Below are 9,336 nucleotides of genomic sequence, written 5' to 3' on the forward strand. Positions count from 1 at the left end.
CCCAGGGACCCCCGGGGGCCGCTCCTCCTCTCTGACCCTCAGTTTTGCTGCTGTTTTTTGTTTAGTTGCTCAGTCATGTCTGACTCTTTGCGACCCCATGGACTGTATAGCCTGCCAGGCTCCTCTGTCCATGGAATTCTCCAGGCAAGAATACTGGAGCGTGTTGCCATTTCCTTCTCCAGGGGATCTTTTCAACCCAGGGATTGAACCAGCGTCTCTGGCATTGGCAGGAGGATTCCTTCCTGCCGAGACACCTGGGAAGCGCTGACCTTCCATTTCCTTGCCCATAAGAAGAGGTGGCATTGCAAGATGTGTCTGTCCAGCAAGGAGGTTAGATGGTTGAGTTTCTCCGTGATTTCCTGTGTCCCTCGGCTGGCTCAGGTATGGGGCTTACACCCAGTTCCCAGATCCTCACCATTAAAAGACCTCAAAGTCACACGATCGCATGGGATCCCAGGAGGCAGGTCCTGTGACAGAGCTTTACAGATGGAGAGTGCCCTACATGTGTAAGGAAAGACTATTAACCTAGCCCAGGGTCAGCAACTGGGATGCCTGGCTCTGTCTGGAGCTGGTTTGGGTTGTCATGAGCAGGGGAGGAGGGAGGTGCTGCTGGAACTCAGTGCAAGAAGGCCTGAGATGCTGCTCAGTATCCATAGTGGAGAGGATGGGCCGCAACAGAGTTATCTGGCCCCAGATGGCAAGTCTTTTGTGTGTGTGTGTTTTTTTTTTTTTTGCTGTCCTGGGTCTTCGTTGCTGCGAGGACATTTCTCTAGTTGCGAGCAGGGGCTGCTCTCTAGTTACAGGGCTCGGGCTTCTCACTGCAGTGGCTTCTCTTGAGGGACACAGGCTCTGGGTACTCGGGCTTTAGTCGTTGCAGCTTCTGGGCTTTAGAGCACAGGCTCAGCGGTTGTGGCGCGTGGGTTTACTTCTTCCATGGCATGTGGGATCTTCCCGAATCAGAGAAAACTTGAGTCTCCCGCATCGGCAGGCGGATTCTTCACCATTGAGCTACCAGAGAAACACTGTTTATATACATATATATTATATATATATATAATATATATATATTTTGCCACACCGGGGAGCATGTGCGATCTTAGTTCCCAGACCAGGGATTGAACCTGTGCCTATTGCAGTGAAATCTCAGTGTCCTAACCGCCAGACCGCCAGGAAAGCCCCCCTTGGGCAAGTTTTAATCTCTCTGAGTTGCAGTTTCTTCATCTGGAAAATGTAATAGTGCTTAGTCCTGAAGGTCCTGAAGAGGTGTAAAAGAGAGAACCTGTGTAAAGCATCCTGCTGTACAAACACAGCCAGAAAAATAGGAGGAGTGTGGGGACCCCTCCCCATCTCTTGATTTTCGTTCTCGCTCTTCCCCCATGTGGCTGCCTTCCCCCTGGAAGATCCAGGGGTGCGTTGTCATGGAAACCTTTCAGGGATGGTGCACTCAAGAGCTCAAATGATTTTTTTCTTTCCTCCCCAAAATAACCCATCCTGTCAGTCAAATAACACTTAGGCAAAATGGTTCGACAAGTGAGATGGTCTTACATCATTGGCTGCTTGGGGAGTTTCCATGCCTCACTGAGACAGGCAGTTAATAGAAATGCGACAGTGGACAATTAATAATAGTGGTGATGGTGATGCTGATGGCAGTGGTGATGAAGGTGAAGATGATGGCCGCCGTCTCTTGCACCTCTCCTGAATCAGGTTGTGTGCCGCATGCTTTACATGCATTATCAAGTACCATCTTTAAGAGACACAAATATCGAGGCTCAGAGAAACAGACACGACTGAGCAACTTCACTTTCACTTTTCCCTTTCATGCACTGGAGAAGAAAATGGCAACCCACTCCAGTATTCTTGCCTGGAGAATCCTAGGGACGGCGGAGCCTAGTGAGCTGCCGTCTATGGGGTCGCACAGAGTCGGACACGACTGAAGCGACTTAGCAGCAGCAGCAGAGAAAAGAGTGTCGGGCTGGCTTGAGCCCAGTTCAGACGCCAGGCGCCGTGCTCTAGCCACCTATCTTTATTACCTTTCAGGAGCCGCCAGAGGAGGAGGGTACGGGGAGGAAGGCTCAGTTCCTTTTGTCCCTGACCCCTGCATCCAAACCATCAGTTCCAGGCTCTCTTTGTGGTAAGCTGGAAGCTGGAAACGCCTCGATCTGCCCACAGGACCCATTTCTGAGCTTGACTCCTTGGTCCAGACACTCCAGTCCCAGAAGAATGGTCCTGTGTGGCTCCAATGTCCACTATTTCCTAAGCCCTTAAGGCAGAATCACATCTCAGTCCTGGCGTATCAGACCCTTGGCTCTATCCCAGCACAATGTCATAATGTAGTCTCCGACCCACAGGACTCCTGTTTGCCTTCAGACAAACAGTCCCCACCTTGGGCAAGAGGGTAATTGGAAGAATGCTGGCTACAGAGCCAGGCAGACCTGGGCTTAGATCCCATTCTTGTTACTTCAGAGTCCTGTGATCTCAGACAGCCTACGTGTGCTCTTTGAGCCTCAGCTTACCTATCTCTAAAATGGGTTTAGGGTTGGTGGGCTGATAAATGAGAGCCGTGGTGTGTGTTAGTTGCTCAGTCATGTCTGAGTCTTTGAGACCCCAAAGACTGTAGCTTGTACGACTCCTCTGTCCATGGTATTTTCCAGGCAAGAAGATGAGTGGGTAGCCATTCCTTTCTCCAGAGGGGATCTTCCCGACCCAGGGATTGAACCTGGGTCTCCCACATTGTAGGCGGATTCCTTACCATCTGAGCCACCAGGAAGCCAGGCTTGATCTAAATTACGGTATGGGGCTTAGCTGGGTTCTGGCTGCTCTCGGAACTAATGTGCCATCGGATAATGTAGCGCGGGTTGTGTAGAGAGTCCCCCCGTGACTCTTGGGGTTCGGTTGGGAGAGGCTGCCAGTGGCCAAGGGGGCAGACGACTGTGTCCTAGATTCCTCACCGCAGTTCCTCCTGTCGATTCATGAGGCTGGGGCGCCACCTCGCGGCGAGAGGCCTCCAGGGGCCCAGCCCGGAGGCGAGGTGGGAGGAGAAAAGGAGCCGCGGGCTTTCAGAACTAGCTCCGCCCCGTCCTCACCTCGGGTTGGGGCCGACAGGGAGGCCCGGGAGCCCTGGTTCCCAAGCGGTTCATTCATTCATCCGAATCTCCCAGAGGAGCAGTCTACTCAGGCCCTTTTTTTTTTTGGAGCATAGTTTATTAACAATATGTGGTGTTGTTGGTCAGTCGCATCCGACTCTTTGCGACCCCGTGAACTGCAGCACACCAGGCTTCCCTGTCCTTCACTGTCTCTGGGAGTTCGTTCAAACTCAAGTCTGTTGAATCGATGATGCCATCTAACCATCTCGTTCTCTGTCACATCTCATCTTAACAATATGTGTTAATAACTTTTAAAAATTTATTGAAAAAAAACGTTGTGTTAGTTTCAGGTGTACAGCAAAGTGATTCAGTTATACATATATGTGTATCTATTATTTTTCAAATTCTTTTTCCAATTTAGGTTGTTACAAAATATTGAGCAGCTTTCTCTGTGCTATATAGTAGGTTCTTGTCATCTATTATAACTATAGCAGTGTGTACATGTCAATCCTAAACTCTTGATCTCTCTAAAGCATGTTTTTTTAAAAACAATCTTAACTTTTTTTTTTTTTTAATTTAAAGAGTTCTCTTTATTTTGCCTGCACCTTGCAGCATGTGGCATCTTAATTCCCCTACCAGGGCTTGAACCCATGTCCCCTGCATTGGAAGGGGGAGTCTTCACCACTGGACCACCAGGGAAGTCCTGCCTCAGGCTTTCTCATGCTCTGAGGTCACCATCTTTCTAGGTGGCTCCTCACTGCCCAGGTGTTTAGGGACTTATGTGCTGTGATCTTTTTTCGAGTCCCCATACTATGCTTAACTCCCAGTGGCTTGAGCCTTGGAAGTGATGGAGAAGCAAGTTTAGTGGGTGGAATTCTAATCAATTAAGGTTTTACAACATGGGGCAGGCTTCCCTGGTGGCTCAAATTGTAAAGAATCTGCCTGCAATGCGGGAGACCTGGGTTCCATCTCTGGGTTGGGAAGATCCCCTGGAGAAGGGAATGGCAACCCACTCCAGTAATCTTGCCTAGAGAATTCCATGGACAGAGGAGCCTGGCGAGCTACAGTTCACAGGGGTCTCAAAGAGTCAGACATGACTGAGTGACTAACACACATGTGCACACACAATACGGAGGGCAGCTTAAGAATAAAGTTAGATTTTAATCATTATAACTCTGCTGCTTAAAATCAGCAAGCTTTCCCTATGGGAAACAAACTCAAGACCCATTTGGATCAGGCATCTATCAATCAATAGAGACTGATTTTTTTCCCATTAATTCATTTGTCCACTGCGCTTCATTGGTTTATTCCTATGGGTATAATCATCAATGGTGGGATTGTTTCTTTCTCTGACTCCTATGCTCTTTCTAATCATCCATCAACATTTTCTGATTAGCGTAGAAATCATAGTCCCCGGGTACCAGATCGTTTTGATGAGAAGAGTGCCTGTGAGGGGACAGAGGCCTGAGCATTGAGGGCTTCTTCCATCACCCAAGCCCACAGGTCTCTTTTTGGTCTGAGGGGCTGACCTCGCCCTTTGTGGTTTTATTTTTACTTTTTTAGAAATTTTATTTGGCTGTGCTGGGTCTTTGTTGCAGCATGCTAGATCTTTAGTTACAGCAGGCAGACCCTTAATTGCGGCATGTGGGATCTAGCTCCCTGATCAGAGATCAAACCCGGCCCCCATGCATTGGGAGTTCGAAGTCTTAGCCACTGGACCACCAGGGAAATCTCCTGTGGTTTTAACAGAGCCATCAGGTTGATTTCTCAGTCTGCTGGTAGAGAGACCTGGAATGCGTGCATGCTTAGTCGTTCAGTTGTGTCTAACTCTTTGCAACCCTTTGGACCGTAGTCTGCCAGGCTCCTCTGTCCATGGGATTCCCAGGCAAGAATTCTGGAGTGGGTTGCTATGCCCTCCTCCAGGTGATCTTCCCGACCCAGGAATCGAACCCATGTCTCTTGCATTGCAGGTGGATTCTTTACCGCTGAGCCACCAGGGAAGCCAGAGAAAGAGAGAGAGAGAGAGACCAAGACCATAACATCATTTGAAAGTTGGCAGATTTCAAAACCATCCAGTGTTTCGGGCAGAATCACTAATCAGGGCTCGATCCCCAAGTCCTGACGGATACTGGCTTTGGGGCACTGTACTGCCAGGCCAGATGAAAAATGGCTCAGAATGAGGGGTCTCTCCCAGGTTCTCGCTGGGACCAGGGGTGAACTGCTGCCTTCTTCCCTCATCTGTGGGGTGACTGCCTGCTCAGCGCCTGAGCCCGTGTGCTGGTCTAGTGGCTAAGGTGGGTTTGACCCTGTAGTCACACTCCTGAGATCTAATACCACTCTCATGTAGCTTTCTAAAAGGCTGCGGGGCAGGGAACACAGCATGCACAGCGTCGTCATCCCCTTGGGAGACCAGTGCTGGGGTGACCCAGACAGCTGCTGTGGTTCAGCGCCCAGATGCCTAAGGGTCACCTTGACAGAGACCAGCGAGCTGGGGCTCCTGTAAGGAGCTTTATGCCAGAGTCACAGAAGGCCAGGATCGGCCTGCCAGCGCATGGTCAGCCCACACACGAGGGTCTCACCACAGATGGGCAGACACGACATCCCACTTCAGCTCCACCCAGTATGACGGGGGGCCCCGACCTCTGGGATCTAATGCCTGATGATCTCAGGGGGAGCTGATGTAATCATAACAGAAATAAAGTGCACAACAAATGTCATGCGCTTGATTCATTCCCAAACCATCTAAGCCCCCACCCCTCACCCACTGCCTCAGTCCATGGAAAAATTGTGTTTCATGAAACCCATCCCTGGTGCCAAAAAGGTTGGGGGCCACTGCTACTGCATGAGATACCTGGACCCCGAGATCGTTTCCCCAGGAAGCAGGTTCCCCTATGGACGGTGTCGTGGGTGGCTTGCCTGTTCCTCCTCTAAAGGCCAACCAAGTCCTCCAAAGTGACTTTTGTGTATAACATGGAGCCTGGGATTTTAGGCAGGTGTCTATAATGTGACTCTTCAGATTTGCTCTGTCTAGCTATTGTGTCTGGATTTTTTTTTCTGGCCACACAGCTCTGTTTTCAGGATCTTAGTTTCCCCTAGGGATTGAACCCAGGTCACGGCAGTGAAAGCATGGAGTCCTAACCACTGGACTGCCAGAGAATTCCCAGGACCCCTTTTACTGACACAGATAGGAATCTCCTGAGTTGGCTCTCAGTGATTTCAGCAGAAGATGACAATCAGACCTTATAAATCATTAAGGCCACAGTGTGGTCAGCCAGTTTGTCACTACAGTGTACAAACTGAAAATGCTCCCACCCCAGAAGTCTGCATTGGGCCAATACCTGCCATCTAGTGAAAACTCCCCTGGTTCATCTTTAAAAATATTTGTTTTTAAAATATATTTAACTATTTATTTAATTGTTTCAGGCCTCAGTTGTGGCATGTGGAATTGTATCATATGGGAACAACTCTAGTTGTGGCAGTCAGGCTCAGCAGTTGTGGCATTTGGGCTTAGTTGCTCCAGGACATGAGGGATCTTAGTTTCCCGATCAGGGATCGAACATGTGTCCCCTGCACTGCAAGGCAAATTCTCAGCCACTGGACCACCAGGGAAGTTTCCTGGTGCATCTTCCTTGGCTTATCTAATATCATCTTTGCAGTAACTCCATGAATATGGGGAGTCTTACCATTTTACAGATGAGGAAGCTGAGGCTCAGAGAGACTAGGTCGTTTGTCCAAGGTCACCTGGCTGGTCCACGGCAGAACTAGGACTGAACCCAGTTCTGCCCAACCCCAGAGTCTGTGCTCTCAAGCAGGGATGACCTGTCGTCCCTCGACCAGAAGCACCAGCGTCACCTGGGAGCCTGTTAAATTGCAGCCTGGAGCCCCATTTGGGACTGAGAAGCTGTGTCTGTCAAAACCCTGGGTGATTCGCATGCATAGAATTTGAAAAGTGCTGGCCCCATATCATTCCTGTTTGTTGGTTTTACCAAATATTTCCCAGGCAGGCTTGAACCATCAAGTCCCCTCCCTGGGCTGTATATCTTCTGAAAATGTTAGAATATGTCCAAAAAAAAATGAGTCCAATGGCCTGGCTTAATTCCTTATCCTAGTACAACATCTCAATGGTCTGATGATTCTGAAATATCACTGCCGAACAGGCACTTCCAGAAGTTCAAGCAAAGCTGTAAAACATGGTGATAAGGGTGCATTTTAATTCTGAGGAGTGAAAATCTGATGATGCTTTGAATTATAGTGAATCAAGATTAATTCCAGGCTCCACTTAGAGGAAGCTTTCAGGCCAGTGGTTTGCACATAAAAGCATGTCCCCTGATGCACCAGGTGAAAGGCATGACAACTCTATCGCTTGGTGTCAATTACCTTGATAGGCTTGTCCCCAGGAGTGCTGGGAAAGTCACCGGTGGTGCTCTGTTTTGAACACTTATTATTAATAAATCCTGGCTTTTTTTTTTCTTTTTTAAACGATGAAAGTCATTGTTCTGTCGCCAAGTCATGTTCGACTCTTTGCGACCCCGTGGACTGCAGCACGTCGGGCCTCCCTGTCCCTCACCATCTCCTGGAGTTTGCCCAAGTTTATGTCCATTGAATCAGTGATGCCATCCAACCATCTCATCCTCTGTCACCCTCTTCTTCTGCCCTCAATCTTTCCCAGCATCAGGGTCTTTTCCAGTGAGTCAGCTCTTCACATCAGGTGGCCAAAGGATTGGAGCTTCAGCCTCAGCATCGGTCCTTCCAGTGAATAGTCAGGGTTGATTTCCTTTAGGATGAACTGGTTGGATCTCCTTGCTGTCCAAGGGACTCTCAAGAGTCTTCTCCAACACCACAGTTCAAAAGCATCAATTCTTCGGTGCTCTGCCTTCTTTGTGGTTCAACTCTCACATCCATACATGACTACCGGAAAGACTATAGTTTTGACTATACGGACCTTTGTCAGCAAAGTGCTGTCTTTGCTTTTTGGGTTTGCCATGGTTTTCCTTTCAAGAAGCAATTGTCTTCTGATTTCATGGCTGCAGTCACCATCTGCCGTGATTTTAGAGCCCAAGAAGAGTAAGTCTGTCACTGCTTCCACCTTTTCCCCTTCTATTCGCTATGAAGTGATGGGACTGGATGCCATGATCTTAGTTTTTTAAAGATTGAGTTTTAAGCTGGCCTTTTCACTCTTCTCCTTCACTTTCATCGAGGTTATTTCCTCTTCAAGTTACATATAGTTTCACTATATATTACAATTATTTAAGTAGGTAAATTAAGATTTTTAGTTGGAGTTGCAAATCAAACTCTCAAAAATTATTAGAATAGACAGAAAAGTAGAAGGATATAGTAGACCTGAAAAGCACCGTGAACCAATTCAACATAATTAAGATTTATACAATTTTCACACAACAGTAAGATACAAATTCTATTCAAGTTCCCATAGACTATAAACCAGGAGACACAGGAACATATCCAGGGACATAAAACAAGGTGCAAAAACTTCACAGTCTAAAGGTATTGAAATTATACAGAGTCTGTTCTTTTATCACTGTGGAATTATATCATAAATCCATATCAAAATATAAATGAATCCTGTCTTGATCTGCTACTCTGCTTGATTATGGCAAGTCAATCAGGGAAGTTTTTTGTTTTTTATAATTTGAATTTATTTTTTAAATTTTAATTTTTTTAAAACTCAAAACATTTTGTATTGGGGTATAGCCGATTAACAATCAGGGAAGTTTTTTTGTGTGTATAGGAACCTTGGAAAAGGGGAAAATCTCAAAGGCGAGGCTTCTCAAACCTCTGTGTTCACAAATTGCCCGGGGTCTTGTCAGAATGCAGGTCTGACTCGGGTCTGGGCTGGGCTTGCTGCTACGTGTCTAACAAGCTTTCAGGAGATGGCACTGCCGGGGTTGCTGGTCTGGGAACCACACCGGGGATGAGGGGAGAGCACAGGCCTGGGCTGGGAGCCTGACCCTGCCACATGGTAGCTGTGTGGCGGTGGGCAAGTTGCTTAACCTCTCTGAACTTCAGATTTCTCACATTTAAAATAGGGATCCTTCTGCCTCTCAAGGTCTTTGTAAGATTTAAAGATGGTGTGTGTACATCTCCTTCCACTCCCCGTGGGAAGGCCTGGGACTCATTCTCCTGCATCACCTTCATGGCAGTTTCAACCAAGGCCCATTTTTCTTTCCTCAAGTAGTTGATCCTCTTCTTCCAGGTCACGGTTTCTCTGCCTTGGAACCACTACCATTTTTGGGCT

Source organism: Giraffa tippelskirchi, chromosome 13 (assembly GCF_054371585.1).
Source record: "Giraffa tippelskirchi isolate mGirTip1 chromosome 13, T2T-mGirTip1v1.2.pri, whole genome shotgun sequence".
Taxonomy (NCBI): domain Eukaryota; kingdom Metazoa; phylum Chordata; class Mammalia; order Artiodactyla; family Giraffidae; genus Giraffa; species Giraffa tippelskirchi.